We start from the raw sequence: 18845 nt of genomic DNA on the forward strand, positions 1-18845 counted from the left end.
TCTCTAATTTTAAAAGAAAAAAAGGCATTTTGAAATGCTTCTAGGAAACAGTTGCAATTAATTTGAGTTTTTAGATATATTCCCTCTATTTAAGCTTTTGAGGCTATGAAATGAGATACAAATTTATGATTCCTGTTTCATGTGCTCTGAAAGAACATCATCTACTAGTAAAATTAACTAAAATCATGTCCCTATATAAAGCTGACAAATAAGGATTATGAGTCAAAAGATTTATTACAATTGAAATTTCAAGTAGATATATACAAGATTTGTAGACTGTAAAGTGATTTCAACTTTACATTTGCCATTTCAACAATTTTATCATTCTGTCTTGTTTGGAAAAGGATGCATAATAGAACCAGGAGATTCTAAAATTAAAATCAGTTATAATGATTATAAACCTATTATGCAGACTCACTGAAAGGTTAATATAAATTTGGACTGTGTCATGAATGGTACCGTTTTTACCTAGAATTTTGGAGCAATTATATGTTCCAAGTAAATCCAACACTTAGCATAGGCCTGAACATTCAGTGGACAATCAGTAAATACCGGTTAAATGAGTAAATTAAGGTAATTTTCCAAATACCAAGTTTACCCTTTCTAGTGCTAAAAAAAGTAGTATTTAACATTTTATGATGTAAATCTTCATAAAACTCATTACTATGTATTACAAGGTAACTCAATTTCTTAATTAAACAGTGGGAAAAGGGGAATAAATAAAAAGAAATTAATTGCCCACCACTGACTGCTTTCTTAATTGCACAGAAGGCAGGCAGTTAACCTTATCTTGGGATGGCCTTTTGCTAAGAGATTATAACTACCTCTGGGCTTATTAAGGAGCTACCCCCAAACCTATTGTGCACATTTTGTTTTGTTTTATTTTTATCTTTTCTAAATAATGTTTTTTTTTAATCTGCTTTTTGTAATTTAATCAGTTGACAACTTGGTCCCTGCTACTTCCAGTTGATATAGGCTGGGAAAACAAAGCTGTTGGAATTACATGTAAAATAATAGTAAATAGATTTTTCGAGTTTTTTCTATGAAGGAATTATGAAAGCTTTAATATACGGTACTCATAGAAGTAAATTTTGGCTGTTTAGAGCCCTTTGGGGGTTTTCTTGCTATTTGCACAAAGGAAAGGAGAGGAAAATTAGGGTGAGTACTATTATGTATCAGACATTCGCTCAAACATTATTCCATTTTAATCTTACAACAGTCCTAGAATGCATGGGAATTCTTATGCCTGTTGGTATGGTCTAGAAAAATGTCTCAGGTTTGCCAAATTACCTACCCAGAGTCATACCTTTGGGAGGTAGGGTAGCCATAGATTAGTGTGGAGGTATTTCTGGAAGCCTATGCCACTTACCCTGCCATTGCCCTGGGCCAGCAACTATTGGAACCTTTAAATGAAGCTAAAGTTACTGTGTTAGTCACAGGAGGAACCCTATTATGATGCTTCTACTTAACTAGGAGATGAAACACTTGAATTCAATACAGGGGTGTCCCTAGCAAAAGCATTATAAAGGGGTTTACTCATACCATTCTTCATATGATTTTTCTAATTTTCCTAATTTCCTAATTGTATCATACTGTCATCTATAGAAACAGGACTTTTTTTGAGTACTGCAAAGCTCATAGAATCCATTATCCCTAGAAGCTACGTTTTTATATTTGATGTTAAGAATTGAAATTTTACATGCACTCTCATGTATCACTGCTGGTGGTGCAATACAATCTCTGTGAAGGAAATTTGGCACTATCTATCAAAACTACAAATGCAATTACCCTCTGACACAGCAATCCCTCTTACGGGAATTTATCCTTCAGACAAATATGCACATGTCAGAAACATGTATACAAGGTAATTCATGCAGCATTGTTTATTTAGAAAAAACACAAAAAGGGGGAAAATTATATTATGATATATCCATAAAACAGAACATCGTGATGTTGAAAAACACAACAGTGATGTTGAAAACATGGTAAAGTTTTCTTTTTAATGATATAGAAAGAGTTGCAGGATACTTTGCTATACAAAAAAAGCAAGGTGTAGAAAAATTGAGTATGCTGCATTTTCTGTAAGGAAGAGGGAGAGATAAGGCTATATGTTACTATTTATTTTTATTTGCATAAAGCAACCCTAGAAAGAGACCCAAGAAACAAATTAAAGTGATTACCTAGAAAGTGTTGGTAGTGGTGGGAAGAAATGGTGCGAACAGGGCCAGGGATGGGAGAAAGACAGTAAATGTTTCATATTACCAGATCTTTATGAAGGTCTTCCCCATCACCAAGTCCCTGGTCCACTTGATTCACACTACATTTTTTCCTTGGTTTTCCAGCCCTGTGCCGTTAAGTAACTGTGGAGACTTCTTGTGGACTTTTGTTGTCATCACTGGAAGATGTGAACAAGCAGTCATGCAGCACTAAGTCTGAATTAATTGCCCAGCCACCTACTGTATCACATTGGACAAGTTACTTTTGCTCCCAGAGTTAGTTTCCTTAAGTGTAAAATAGTGACTATACTGTTCCCCTGCAAGCTTATTGTGCATGGTGGACAATAAATAAAGATTAGTTTTCTTCTTTCCTCATTATTCCCTGTATTTGTTTCTTATTGCTGCTGTAACAACTTACCACAATCATAGTGACTTAAAACAACACAAATATATTATCTTACAGTAATGGAGGTTAGAAATCCAAAATGAGTTTCACTGGACAAAAATCAAAGTGTCTGCAGGACTGCTTTCCTTCTGGAGGCTTTAAGAGACTATCTGTTGCCTAACTTTTCTAGAGGCTATCCTCATTTTATCTTCAAAGCCAGCTATCACATCACTCTATCTGCTGCCATCATCACACTTTCTTCTCTAATTCTAACCTCTTGCCTCCCTCTTTTATGTAGAAGGACCCCGTGATTTCAATGAGCCCACTGGATAATCCAGATACCCAGATCCACCATTTTTAACATTTTGCCATCTTTGCAGTATCATTCAATCTATCATCTATCAATCTATCAATTTTCTGAAAATTTGAGAGCACCATGCAAAATCATACTCCTTGAACACATGATACTTCCATGTACATTTCCTACATTTCCTACGTATGTAACCACTTTAAGTGCAACTGTCAGGTTCAATAAAATGAGCATTGATATAGAGCCTACATTCTGTATTCTGATTTTTTCTTATGTCCCAATAATGTCCTTTGGAGCCTTTTCTCCTCCATTCTTAGATCCCATCCAGTATCCTGTAATATATTTAATCGTCATTAGCCCTTATAGTTTCATCCTTCTTTTTTTAATTGTGGAAACGTGTAATGTAAACCTTCCCTTTCCATCCCCTCCCAAACATACCATTCAGTGGAATAATCACATTCACAATTTTGCAGTACCCTTACCACCAACCATTAATAGAACTTTCCTTCACAAACAGAAACCCTACATTCATTTTGTGTTAACTCTGCACTGTCCCTATTCCCCATCCCTGGCAACCTGTATTCTACTTTCTGTCTCTAATAGTTTGCATATTATCTGATAGTTTCTTTGTAGTTATCATGGAGATTAAATTTTACATCCTAAATCTAGAATAATCTCATTTTTTTGATACCGATTTAACTTCAATAACAAATATATATTCCTATACCCCTTCATCCCCCCACATTTATGTAGTTATTGTCACAAATTAAATAGTTATACGAGTCCAAAACCATTGATTTATCATTAAATTTTTTGCATTTGCATTTTAGACCCATAGGAAGTAAAAAAGTGGAGTTATAAGTCAAAAATGCAATAATACTGCTATTTATATTTACCCTCATCATTATTTTTATCAGAAATCTTTATATCTTCACATGGCTTCAGTCAATTGTCTAGTATCTTTTCCTTTCAAACTTGCAGAACTCTCTTTAGCATTTCTTGTAGGCCTGATCTAGTGGTGACCAAGTCCCTCAGCTTTTGTTTATCTGGGAATATCTTAATCTTTCCCTCATTTTTAAAAATTTATTCTGGTAACATAAACAACTTGAAATTTCCTCTTTTAACCATATCCAAATATATAATTCAGTTCTATGTGCTGGCTCCTCCCTCATTTATGAACGACAGTTTTGCCAGATATAGAATTCCTGGTTGGCATTTTTTTGCTTTCAGCACTTTAAATATGTCATCCTACTGCCTTCTTGACTCCAGGGTTTCCAATGAGAAATTGGCACTTAATCTTGTTGAGGCTCCCTTGTATGTGACATGTTGCTTCTCTCTTGTGCTCTTGTGGCTTTCAGAATTCTCTCCTTATTTTGGCATTCGACAATCTGATTATAACATGCTGTCGTGTGAGCATATTTGGATTTATCCAAGCATCTTGGATGTGTGCATTCATGTCTTTTGTTAAATTTGAGAAATTTTCAGACTGTTTCCTTGAATATTTTCCCTTCCCCTTTCTTTCTTTCTTCTCACTCTGGGACTCCCACAGTGTGTATACTCGTATGCTCGATGGTGTCCCAAGGTTCCTCAGGCTCTGTTCACTTTTCTTCATTCTTTTTTTCCTTCTGCTTCTCAACTGAAGGATTTCAATTGTCTTACCTTCAAGTTCACTGATTTTTTTTTCATTCTGGCAGTTCCAATCTGCTGTTAAACCTGTCTACGGAATTTTTAATTTCTGTTAATATGGTCTTCAGCTCTGTGTGATTCCTTTTCATAATTTCTATCTCTATATTGATATTATCTTTGTGTTCATCTTTTGTTTTCCTGATTTCTTTTGGTTCTTTGTCCATATTTTTTTTCTTCAGCTCTTTGAGCATATTTAGACCTTTTTTTAAAAAAAAAGTCTTGTCTGAAAAGTCTCAGGTCTAATCCAGTCTTACTTTCTCTTAATTTGTATAAAGATTTTAAAAAAATTTTAGGGCCATAGGGAACCATCATTTCATTCAATCCCCCATGTTAAATAAGTGGTACCTGAGACTCATTTATTCATTCAGTATTTGCTGAGTGCTTACTATGTATCAGGCACTGTGTCTAAAGAATCCAAAGGTGAGCAAAGCAGATATATCACTCTTCTTGTGACCTAGAATCAAAGTCACTGGAAGTCCCAGAGAAAAAGGATGGACACATGCCCAGTAGCAGGTGTAATGTGTGCAGAGGCAAGGACAAGAAATATCTGTGAGGCTCAGTGAAACTGCATAGTGTGTCTAAAGCATCAAATGCATGAAGGAGTGTGAAAGAAGAGGAAGATTGTGAATGTAGATTGGAGCCAATATTTGAAGAACCATAAATGTCATGCTTAAGACTTTAAAATCTTAAGCAGTGGGAAATCATAGAGGCTTTTAATCACAGAAGTGACAAAGTCAAGTTTGTGTTTTAGACAAATAACTGTGATGACAATGTGAAAGTAGGAGCAAAAGTTGACAAGTGGGTGCCTTGGGCTGACTAACTAATTGGTATCTTGGCAAACCAGTATTTTTTGGTTCAACATTTGTTTAGTGGTGGCAGGGAGAAACTGATTTTCTTTTGATAAAAATCATATTCAGAAACTGATTTTTTCCTAGTCCAAGCAGAATCAGTCATTTTATAAAAATGGCAAAATAATACCGTCTTTTATACAGTTCTTTTCCACTCATCAGTTCTCTATTATGACTTTCTAAAGTACACCTCTGAAGAATATTAAAGGGCTTAAAATTTAGATAATAAATGTCATTCCTTCTACATAGCACTATACAATGCATTATTGGCTTTTAAAATTTCTGCAGAATGCCAACTTTCAGTTAATGATAACCACACCTAATCTTTGGGGAAAAGAAAACCTTGACAATACATATCTGTCTGACTAGGGTTTTTTTTTTCCTAATCCAAAGCACTGTCTTCTAGGGCATATGTGATGGACAACTTCTAAGATGATCCCCAGTGATTCCCCCTTCTGGCACAAGCCCCTTCCCTTTGTGCAGGTGAGACCTGTGACTCTCTCCTAACCAACTGAATATGGCAATCACTCTGGTGATTATGTTACATTATGTGAGAGTCTGTCTTCACAGACTACAGCTTGAGACTTTCCTTGTAGGCTTGCTGACTTAAGGGGTAATGTTGGAGAAGTCCATGGGGCAAGGAACTGCAGGCTGCCTCTAGGATCTGGAAGCAGTCTCCAGCTAGCAAAAAGCCAGGGTCTTCCAGTTACTCAGGGCCATGAAGCTGCAAGGAAATGAATCCCTCCAACAACCTGAATGAGCTTAGCAGCAGATTCTTCCCTAGCTGAGCCTGCAGACGAGAATGCAACCCAGTCAACACCTCAATTCCAGCTGCAGGAGACACTGAGCAGAGGACCCACTAGGCTGTGCTCAAGCTCCTGACCCACAGAAACTATAACATCAATGTGTGTGTTGTCTTAAGCTGCTGAGTTTGTGGTCATTGTTACACAACAGAAGAAAATTTTTACAGCATATAAATAGAATCAATTCACATATTACTATTACTTGGAGTTATATAAAAACAGTTAATTGGCACCATATTTCTGATCTGTTTACATATTTTCATTCCTTTTATAGAAGGACTCCCCCACCTTTGTTTGCCCTAGTGGCCTGCCCCCTCATCCAGCATCCAGTTCAACCTTGGGTGAGAATGGGGACAGAGAGACAAATGAGGGCACTGTCGTCATGGTCTAGATGAGCTCCTCAGGGCCTCTGCCACAGCAGGAGCATCTGGGAAGGAGAAGAGGTGGCAGATGCAAGAAAAAACTCAGAGGCTTATTTTATACTTTGACAACACCATTACCCTGCATAGCCATGGATTTGTACAGTCACAATTGATGCTCATAATCATGACCCGAAGGCAGGATTAGGAGGAATCAAGGAACATTAAGTAAAATACAGGAGCTTCAACAGGATTTTGAATGTTCTAGTTCTTAAATTGAAAGGTGGGTTCCTAGGTATTCATTTTCTTATTATGCTTCATAATTTACATACATATGTTATATTGTGTCTTTTGTATATACCTGATAATGCAAAATTTAAAAATGTAAATAAACATTAAGATCAGCCTAAAGTATTTCTTAATAGTGGACAATTTATTAATTTATTTTAGAAATATTACCAGAAAAAGGTTGTGCCATTTGAAGGAGTAGAATGTCAGCGGAACACAAACTCTCCTAACCAGAATATCACATTCCCTGAGGACATAATTCACTGAGATTGTTTTGTTGCCCATCTTTTGTAGCATAGTAATAATGAGAAAAAGGAAAGGGTAAAAAACCGAACAAACCAGGATGAGAAAATAGAAAAGGAAAAACCAACTGAGAAATTCTTTTCTTTAATTTTAAAAAAGGGAAGAAAAAGAACTGGGAGGAAGAAAGGCTGGGCTTGGTGGGAAGATCAGACAGAAGAGAGAAAATGCTGTATTATACATAACATAGACAGAAATGTATGCAAATTAGGCGCATTGAGGGTGAGTCAAGCACAGAATTGGCATTTTTGGCTCACATATGAGCTCTTTTAGACACGCAACTTCTGACATATGAGCCACTGAAAAATAGGCACAGCAATTGTCATAGCCGGTCTCTACTATATATAGCATAGAGTGCCTTCTTCATTTCAATATTTTCAACCCTTATTCATTGGACAAAGGAATATTCTAGATGCAGTGTGGAAACAAGATTGAATAAGACACAGCCCTGTCTTCCAGAGACTCTCAGATTAGGGAGGAGGCAATGAAGAGGCACAAAACAAAACTTGCAAAGTCAGGGATCAACACTGGTGGCCAAAGAGCTGAATTGGACAGGTAGACATGTTTTGTTTGGCCAGTACCGTGTGTGTGTGTGTGTGTGTGTGTGTGTGTGAACTTGATGTGCACGCTCCATCTGCCCCAGTTCCCACCATTCCTGAAAGTCTTACCATGGCTGCTTCATAACATTCACCTACCTCCTTGGTTCTTGGAGGCATTGGCGTTTGTGTCTCCCTGGTACAAGTGGATAAATTTTATACTTGGGCTTTATCATTCCATCATCTTCTTGCATAACAGTTGCTAACTTGATGATATTCCTGACTAGATCAAACAAGTCTTTTTCAAAATAACAGGTGCCACCTCTGGTTTTCTGTACTTTCTCTTTGCTAACACTGTATTTGCCTTTGTTCCCAGAGCTATGCACTAGACTGATAGTTTTAATGATTTTTCAAGAATAATCCCTAAATCCTTTTCTTGATCTATGTGCTAGAGGATTATTTTCTGCCCATACATATCACTGGACTGGCTTCCTTGCTCCCCAATTAATTATGAGTTTGTCTACATTAAATTACACTTGCCATCTGCTGACAAAATCACAGAAGTCTCAGATCCTTTTCCATTGCTTTCACTGTTTATTGCTGCTTTGTCCTGCCTCTGATCAGCTGAATCAGCTGCAAACTGGTGGATCTGATTTCCAATTCCTTCTCCAAAGTTTCTTCTCTATAGTGGAACTTCTTTGTAAAGATTTCCTACAGAAAAAATATATATAGTTTTGAACACTTAAGACAAAATCAGTACAAACAAGCTTCCTGGAAAGAATAAAGAAGTGAGAAAAGTATTCATTGATTTTGAACAACCTCACAAAATATAATTTACAAAATGAGTTCTAAGAGAGATACATAAAAAGAAAGATTAACAAATCATAGAAACAAAGGCAGGTCCCTCAAAATACAACGCAACAAAATGAAAATGAAACAAAATAGCATGAGTAATAAGTTTAGAACTCAAATTTAGATGTGGACAAAACAAGGCATTGTTTTCTTTTCAGTTAAACAATTGACTTTCTATTCCAAGCCCTAATCCTACAAGATTGGCCATCCTTTCAGCCTCAGTCATTCCTGCAGTGGTGTGATAAGGTTTGGGGGTTGGGGTGTCTTTATAGGGCCAAGGTATGAACAGAGCAGATCCTTCTGGCTGTCACTGGGATGTCCACACAGACTGCTGAGAGGAGGTGCCAGGTCCCTTCAGGCCCACAGCTTTCTGCTGCTTTCAAGCTGTATTGGGGTATCAGGATGCTTCCACAGGCTGGGACCCTGTTGTACTGATGGTCCCACGACCCAAGGCACACCATGCAAGACCACCCCACACCACCCTGCATGCTGGGATAATGACAGAGAGGCCCCCACTATTCCAAGACCCATAGTCCTTGCCTCTGGAAATCAAACAAGACATTTTTCATTTTGGTTTGGGGATGACTCTTGACCTCAGACCCTATAGTCCTCAATGAATTAGCCTTTTCAAAACAAAGGCCTGGGGATCTGGTAATCTCTTTCTGTTTCCTGCCTGCCCCTAGCTTCCCTGAGGTGACCAAGCATTGGCTTGAATGAAAGAAACAAAAAATGTAGGAAAGATTAGGGTCTCAAAATACTATTCAGTTACATATGATTAATACACACACCATGTGTGCCAGTTTGAATGTATTATGTTCCCCCAAATGCCGTTATCTTTGATGTAATTTTGTGTGGGCAGATGTATCAGTGTTGATTAGATTGTAATTCTTTGAGTTTTTCCATGGAGATGCGCCCCACCCACCTGTGGGTGATGACTCTGGATAATTTCCATGGAGGTGTGGCCCTGCCCATTCAGCATGGGCCTTGATTAGTTTACTAGAGCACTATATAAGAAAGAGTGTGGGCTTACTACAGCCAAGAGGGACACTGAAGAAAGCACAGGAGCTGCAGATGAGAGACATTTTGAAGACAGCCATTGAAAGCAGACTCTTGCTATGCAGAAGCCGAGAGAGAACAAATATCCCAAGTGCAAATAAGAGTGACATTTTTGAGGAACTGCAGCCTAGAGAGGAACGTTCTGGGAGAAAGCCATTCTGAAACCAGAACTTTGGAGCAGACGCCAGCCATGTACCTTCCCAGCTAACAGAGGTTTACCGGATGCCATCGACCATCCTTCAGTGAAAGTATCATCTTGTTGATGCTTAATTTAGACATTTTCATGGGCTTTGGACTGTAAATTTGTAATCAAATAAACCCCCTTTATAAAAACCAATCCATCTCTGGTGTTTTGCATTCCGGCAGCATTAGCAAACTAGAACACCATGAGTGTTTATATTTTTTCTAATTCCAGTGTTCTGAAGTTCCATGTAGTATTTTGTCATTGTATTTTTTTCTATCAAACATGGCAGAGTCTTAAAGAAATGCAATCTTTTATTAACAAATATCATGATTGATAAATGATGATAAATAATTGACTACGTTGACTTTATACTGTGGAACTGTGAACTAAAATATTTTTTTATCTTGGGGTATAAAACACAAAAATGAAACAAAACCCACACATGATAATTATTGTATCCAAATGTGCTTCTTGAAAATAAAATACTATTTTTCTGATGTAAAAAAATGGGATTCATGTTCTTGGGTAAAAACTTGAAAAACATGAAGTGAAAATCTCCTATAAGCCTATCACCCAGAAATGGCCCATTGAATATTAGAGAGCTATTACATATTTAGCTATTCTTTATAACTAGTTATTCCTCATTTATTTATTCATCAATTATGTATTAAATGTTCAGTATGTGTAAGGAAATCTGTGCTTTTGATTACTCCCCAAGTGCAGAATTTCTTATAACAGGATTGCCTGATGCTCTTTGGGTCTCCAGCTTAGGCTATTCCAACAAGCTCCAGGTAATCATGATTGTGCAAATACTTGAGCTTCTGTTTCCCTGGCAGATAACTGCAGCAGGTCTAAAACATACGTTTCCTCCCCATGAGGAGACAGTGATTCCCTAGGCTAGCTGGAAGCATCATATCCTGCATCCAGTCATAAAAAAGCCTTGTACCATGGGCAGTAAGAGCAAGGACTCTTGAACCAGACTGCCTGGCTTTGAATCCTGATTCTGCCCCCACATTAAACTGTGTGACCTTAGACAAGTTACTTAGTCTCTCTGTGCCAAAGTTTCTTCAACTGTAAAATGAGGAGGACAACTACCTCAGCATAGGTTGTTGTAATAATTCAATGAGTTGATCCATGTAAAGTCTTAGAATAGTGCAGAGCATACAGTAAGCATATAAGAAGTATTAGCTATTATTTAATTTCAAAATACTGTGCCACAGGCGTACTGAAACACATACACATATATACACATGCAACCTTTTTGTCTTCTAGTCCTCTCAAAATGATTATATCAATGGCCTGGGCCAATAAGTTGAAAAGAAGAAGACTTGACTAACAGGTAAAGCACATAACCCACTAAATAATTGATTGCAGGCTGTAGTCTGTGAACGTTTTATTCATAAACTGTGGTGATTACTAGACTCTTGTATGAGTAGGCTGATTTTTAAAAATTTACTTTCAGAGAAGGTGCTCCCAAAGGAGAGATGATTTAGTTTCCTTCCTTTTTCCCTCTTCCACCCCCACACTCAAAATGCTTTATCTAGGGAAAAAGATAAGCAGACCCCCGAAGTCAGCTAGCTGCTGGATAATTAAGAGTTCACATGGACTAGGATGCATTCACTGGATCATGAGACTTCCAAGATTCACTCTCCATCTTTCATCTCTGTTTGTTTCATCAGATTTATCTATGTGGTAGGAAATAATAGCCGCTGATGTCTCAGATTTCACATCTTATATTCTGTGCCACCAAAGAAGTGCTGATTGACTTCTCTTGCCCTATGGCCAAAAATCCTCAAGGAAGAACTGTTGGCCCTGCTTTCCAGATGCCCTCTCTTGGGTCAACTACAATTGGAGTGGATGGGGAGGGGGAGTCAGGTGAGAAAACTGCAGGATAGGCTAGGTTCCACCAAGAAGGGGGATGTTGGGCAGAATATCCCGTAAAAGTCCAAAACAAACACTTATCATTTATCACACATGGGTGGTGGTCCAACTGGTAATATTCACTCATTTTAATATTTACTATTTATTTATCCACTGGTTATATTGAGTATTAAAAATTTATATTCATGAATATTCACTTTCTTTATATTCACTTTATATTTACTATTATCAAATAGTATAATAGTAATTATTTACTTTATGTTCACTATTTTAATATTCAGTATTATAAAATTTAATATTCACAAATTACAAATCATTATTATTTAAAAATTAATAAAATGTACTTTAAACTCACTTAAATGGACTTAAAATTGCAACCAAACTGTCTTTTAAAATGTTTATTTCAAACTCCCTAAGAGCTGGGTTTCTGAAGTGAAAACTAGTATTTCCTAAAGGAGAGGAAAGTTAATATAGATCCTCTTTTTTTAGAAAATAGAAATAAGAACGAGCTCTCAAGGCATGTACATTTCAAAATGTCTGATTTGGGTTGAAGAGTATGTGAATGCAATTTATAGCTTAGAGCAAGAGGAGGTGGGAAGGGAAATGCCCAGGCTAAGAGGTTTTTGTCTCTTTATTTATTTGCTTACCAGAAACAGAAAATGGAAAGCTAACCTCAATTCAGAACTTACTCTGTGCCAGGCATTGTGCCAGGAATTTAACATGCATTCTAATTTAATTTTTATCACAATCCAGAAAGCAAGAAAGTATTCCCATTTTGCCCAAGAGGAAAATGAGATGAAGAGAAGTTAAGTAATTTCCCCAAGTAACACAGCCAGTAAGTCGTGGAGCTGGGATTTGAAATCAGGTACACTTGAATATGAAGCTCACCAGCAGGCAAGAAAGGATATCTCCTACACTGAGAGAGAATTGATCAGGGTTAGGATAAGAAATGGGATGAGGTCCTTGGTGCCACTCTGAAAACTTAACACACAAAGTTATTGAAGTCTGCCTTAGCAACGTAGATTAATTTAAGAAAGTTACAAGGATCATTTCCATTTATGGAATAAAGGAAGACTTATTGCATGGAGAAAGAAAAGAACATAGACATTAGTAAAAAGGAGAAGTGTAATTAATTTTGCCCCTATTCAATAGCTCAAAAATTTTGTTGTTGCTTTTTTTTTTTTAATAAAGTCCAAGAGTTCATGAATTGAGTTATAAGGAATTACAGGATCCCTTAAGGACATGGTGAGAAGGTTTTAAAGTATGAATCACTGGTTTGGATTAAACCAGAAGGATTCCTTATAGTCCAGGATTTTACTATTTTACTGTTCAATATTCTCAAGGTACTGAAGAGTTTTAAGATAAAGAGCTATACGGAAATATAAACTCGTCATCACTGTTAGCATTGCTTTTACTTAAAATTTTTAAAAATATAAATACAACTCATTTGTCATATGGAATTTAGTAGTCCTTGGCTCAATTAATAGATTTTTTAAGAGTTTTTAGTTATAAAAGGATTTTGAGGAAAATATTTTATTAAAACATTTTGGTCCTTTATAACAGAAAACAGTTAAGTTAAATAACCATTTCGCCGAGTTCTATCATTTTTTTTCAGTCCATGCTCACAAAGCTCAAAACAATATTATATAATGGAGACGTCAGTTTTTCTGCTACAGTAATGTGGGTTATCATTTACCTCCTCCTTGGTGACTGAGGTACAATTGAAACATCATATCGTGTACCACTCCAAGGATAGAATTACACTCTTGAATCTACTCCTGTTTAGCCTTGATCTATGCCCTTCACCCTTCTAAGCCCCAGTTTCAACTAAAAATAGGGAAAATAATCTTGTCCCCTAGTTGCATCTTCAAGTTGTTAGGAAGATTAGATGGGCTCAGGGTCTATTTTCTCATCTCTGTACCCCTCAGGGCCTGGCCGAGAGTGGGTATTCTTTGCTTGAAGATTGCATTGAGGAAGGAAGCCCATCTGAAGAGTCTAAAAATAAACTCAAGCATCTGTAAACCTCAGGTCCTCAGCATTCCCACCCACCATTAAACTTTTACTACCATCTGGAAACAGCGTTTGTGTTTGTGTGTCTTGTGTTAATGACTATTGGGTCACAGAAGGAGAAGGAAAAGAAAAAAAACAATCCAAGAACAAACATGTAAAAATCAACTTGATTTAAAGGTTTCTAGAAGGGTTAAATTATGAACTATTTTATTCATCTACCTTTAAATTTCAGACCAAAAATAAAATAAAATAATTCAGGAAAAACTATAAATAATTAAAATACACTTCAATTTTATAATATGGCTACTTAAGGAAAAGAGGGAAAGAAAGGGATAGGAAAAAAAAAAAAAAAGGAAAGAAGCAAAGCCTTATCTTGGGAGTCACCCTAGCCCAAAGAGGCAAAGATCTACCTCATTTGCTAAAACTCTTTTTTTAAATGCCTTCCTTTAAATGTGAAGAGTGTGTATAAATTGCCTGAAACTGTTACAAAATTGAGGTGGGGTGGGATTTTCCATTATTGATTTGGAAGGATAGGCATTCTTGAAATCACCTTTTATCCTAATCCTCAAGGGGAGAGATTTAACTGCATACTTTGTTACTTTGGAAGGGAATTGGGCCCTGCCACTTTCCATTTTATACAGAAACAATGAAAGTTTCATGAAGATTTAAGACAATCATTTCTGTGGCTATCAAGCAAATTACTTTCCAAAGATTCAAAGACTTGACTTATCACAACTATAGGCGAAAATGGACCCCATGGCCCAAAAGAAATTAAGCTAAAGGTTGGACATCCTTACTTCTCTTTTCCCATCTTCACTCTCCAGAATTGTTATAAAACGTATGTCTGTTATATCACCCTTCTGAAAAACTTAAGAGTGTCACAAAGGTTTCAATACATTCTTCTCCTCCTCCTCCATCTTCATCTTCATCACCATCATCTTTACAACCCAGCCCCAGCTTACCTTTCCTTTCCAGTTTTTCCTCATTACCAAAGCCTTAGCCACACTGGATTCTTGCTATTCTCCAAACATGTTTCTTTAATGCCTTTGTCTCTTTGTCGATTGCATTATTTTTTGTCTAGAAAATGTCTACTTCTTTGAAGGCTTGGCTAGCTGTCAAGTTCCATCTATAACAGTTACTCTCAACCCCAGTTGCATTAGAATCATGTGGGCTTTCCAAAAATGTTGTCACCCAGGTACTATGAACCCATCCACCCACCCACCCCCACCACCACTGCAAGAGTCTCATTTAATTAGGCAGTTTAAAATGTGAAATCAGGATTGAGAACTACTCATTTATACCTTTTGGTGATCCTCCTCAGTCATTTCTTCATATGCAGGCATTTTCCATACACCTGCAACATAATACTTAACACAGTGTTTTGTAGTTCTTGTTCATCATCTATTTATGTGTTAACTTATGCTCTCCTAAAGATAGCATCTTATTTTTCATCCTTCTTTTGTGTACTGTATCAGAATCATCTGGAGAGCTTTTTCACAACACACACCCCAACCCCAGAGAGTCTGTTCATAATCTTGAGAAGTAGGTATGAGAGCAGGGGTGAGTATAGAGGATGAAGTTTGTGTACTTTAAGTGAGTTCTTAGGTGAATCTGATTGTTGGCCTCCAACATCCACCCCAACCACTGCTTTAAAGACAAATGTTCATTCTGTCACTAAGTCTACCATTTCTAGCTCTATATTTCTCAATTACATACCCATTTACCCTTTCGCATGGGTTGGTATGCCATAAGAATCATCTCTTTCAAGTGTTTTGATCCTGTCATACCTTTTCTCAGGAACCTACCAAAGGCTTCTAATTGTTTCTTGAGTCATATTAAACCTAATGAGGAGCTTTGAGGCTTTTCACTAATTCGTTGAAAAGCCCTCTGTTCTCTCCATCTTGGGTGCACTGTCTCTTTAGCTCAGCAAAACACTCTTTCCCCTTCTGCCCCTATCGTGCTACATATTCCATTCTTCCACATACGAAATCGATCTGCTTTCCTCCCTGTGCCAGTTTGAAACTGTTATGTATACCAGGAAAGAGCAGGTTCTTTTAATCCAATCTTGTGGGGACAGACTTATTATGAGTGGGATCTTTTGATTAGGTTGTTTCTGTGGAGATATAACCCACCCAACTATGGGTGAGACCTTAGATTATTTCCATGAAGGTGTGACCTTGCCCATTCAGGGTAGGTCTTTAAACAGATCACTGGAGTCCTTAAGAGACCTGAAAGCCCACACAGACCTAAACATCTCCAAGCTCGGAAATTCTTGGAGATGTTTGGAGATGCAGACAGAAGGACATTTGGAGATGCTAAGCTAAGAAATGAAGTCCAGAGTTTGCCCTGGAGAAACTAAGAGAGGACCCACAGATGCTTAGAGAGAAATGCCCTGGGAGAACATGTAAGGATGCACAGGAGCTGAGAGAGAGAGAAGTTGAGAGAGGCAGAAGCCCAGAGACATTTGGAGAAAGTCATTTTGAAGCCAGAACCCAAGAGCAAAGGCCCAGCAGATGCCAGCCGTGTGCCTTCCCAGCTGACAGAGATGTTCCGGATGCCATCGGCCCTTCTTCAGTGAAGGTAACCTCATGTCAATGCCTTAGCTTGGACACTTTTATGTCCTTAGAAATGTAAATTTGTAACCTAATATATACATCTCCTTTATAAAAGCCAATCCATTTCTGGTATTTTGCATAATGGCAGCTTTAGCAAACCAGGACACCAAACCACACCGCTGTTTCTTCAAACAAAAAAAAACCCAAAACAATATTTATTTAAAAACCACTGCTTAAGGCTCTTTCTGTAAACCGTTCCTTACTATTTCTAGAGTTGTTTTTTAAATGATTGAGTATGTGTCTTTTTTATTCTTCTTGGTGCATTTTGTTTTTGAGTTTGGTAGGTTTTTTGTTTGGTGGAACAAAAAATGAATTTGAAATCAGAAGACTTTGCTAGATGTTATGCTCAGTCCCTTCCCCTTGGTGAGCTTCACTTTTATATCAGTGAAATGGAGACAATTACAAAGCATTCACCTGCCTACATAAATTCAGTGCTGGTAGCATCACAGGAGATAAAGTGTGTGGAATATGCTTTGTGAGCTCTGAAGTGTTTATAAATGAAAGATAGTTATTATTATTGCTATTATTTTCTGTAACCCGACTTCACTTTGATATTCTACATATGGCTCTAAACCAATGAAATGCTTACTCAGAAGCATTTTAAGCTACTTGGCAAGGAAGACGATATAAAATTTTTGTGTTTTACCTTCGTTATGTTATTATTCGATGGTATGTATTTAGTTTCATTTTTCTAACAAGCTTTGAGTTATTTGCAAGTTCTTTCTGTATCCTTCCTCAAATGAGTTAAAAAAAAAAAAAATAGATTGCTGGGACCCAGGAAGCCACAGCAAGGCACCATATCTAGACCAGGGTCTCTCAGAAAGGCAAGTACATCATGGCAATAAGAATCCAGAAGACGGGCTCCATTTTCCTTGGGGTCTTTCTCAGCAGTACTTCTGCTTCTGAAGCAGATTGAGAGCCCCAAATGAAAAACACCACATGCGGTAGCCAGCCTCCCACCCCCCACCCCCATTCCTTTAGCTCTGCCTAAGCAAGTTGCAATAATATTTGGAATTGGCAAAGCGACTTCTTTCCAGGGAGTTCACAGTGCTAAGACATTCCCTCATTAATACACACAGCACTCCTGTGGAGTAGGTGGGTGGCAAGCAATTTTAAATCCTTTTCTTCTATACCTACCAAGGAGTCTTTGCTTTCAAGAGCTCAAACAAATGAGTGGAGCATTTTGGTTATAAGATTATGATTCGCCCATCACCCCCCATGAACATTATTAAAATAACCTTTGTCCTTCTTAAAATCTGTGCAGCCAAGTGTACACAGAGTTAAAAAGCACATAAAGACTATCCTGGAAGGTCTGTGTGTGGGACCAGGCCTTAGATACGATTTCCTTTGTCTGACTTTGGAAAACTCCCATAAAACAAACAGGATTAAATGTGGCACTTTTCTTTCTCTGGCAGCTTCCTAAAGCTCACCCCACTTTACAACCTTTTATCCTCACAGCCTTCTAGACCTCTGGCCTAGCTGTCATGGCAGATGTCTGGAAATTCTGTGCTCCACCAAGGAAAAGATTAATTGCCACCATAATCTATTATGTAAAAGAGGGCAAGCAAGCCAAAAATCAAACTACCAAATTTGGAGCAGCCCTCATCTCCCCTATTTTGCGTCCATGCTTGATGCTCAGAGCCCTCACGCCTGCCCTCCCAGGGTTTCCTCCATGCCCATATGTGTGGGCCCCTCTTAGAGCAAGAGTGACACCTCATGTTCTGGAACTTTTCTGAATCCTCTGCCACAACTTCATTGTCTTTGGTTCCACTCTACTAAATAACTGGATTTACTAATGGACAGTTTAAAGTCCACTATGTGGGATGGTAGAAGGGGAGAAGAGAACGGTGCAGATGTATTGTAACATCATTCATTGTCACGAGAGCCCTTTAAAGTATGTATTAACATTCCTGTTTCTATTCACCCATATCCCAGTGGCTCAACACAACACAGGTTTGTTTCTCACTTCTGATACATGTCCGTCATGCCTCTGTCCCACGCAGTCATTCAGGCACCCAGCTGATGGAGGCGCTGCCACTTTGGAGCTGTGTGATCTGGACCCCAGGACCACCTCAGGCACCACAGCTGGAGAAGAGAGCCTGCAGGATCATACTCAGGCTTTTCACTACTTGTGCTCACCTATCATTGGCTAGAAGAGTCTTGTTCTAGTTTGCTAATGCTGCCGGAATGCAAAACACCAGAGACGGATCGGCTTTTATAAAAGGGGGTTTATTTAGTTACACAGTTACATTCTTAAGGCCATAAAGTGTCCAAGGTAACACATCAGCAATCGGGTACCTTCACTGGAGGATGGCCAATGGTGTCTGGAAAACCCCTGTTAGCTGGGAAGGCATGTGGCTGGCATCTGCTCCAAAGTTCTGGTTTCAAAATAGCTTTCTCCCAGGACATTCCTCTCTAGGCTGCAGTTCCTCAAAAATGTCACTCTTAGTTGCTCTTGCGTCGTTTTACTCTCTTAGCTTCTCCGGAGAAAAGTCTGCTTTCAACAGCCATCTTCA

This window comes from Choloepus didactylus, chromosome 20 (assembly GCF_015220235.1).
Source record: "Choloepus didactylus isolate mChoDid1 chromosome 20, mChoDid1.pri, whole genome shotgun sequence".
NCBI lineage: Eukaryota > Metazoa > Chordata > Mammalia > Pilosa > Megalonychidae > Choloepus > Choloepus didactylus.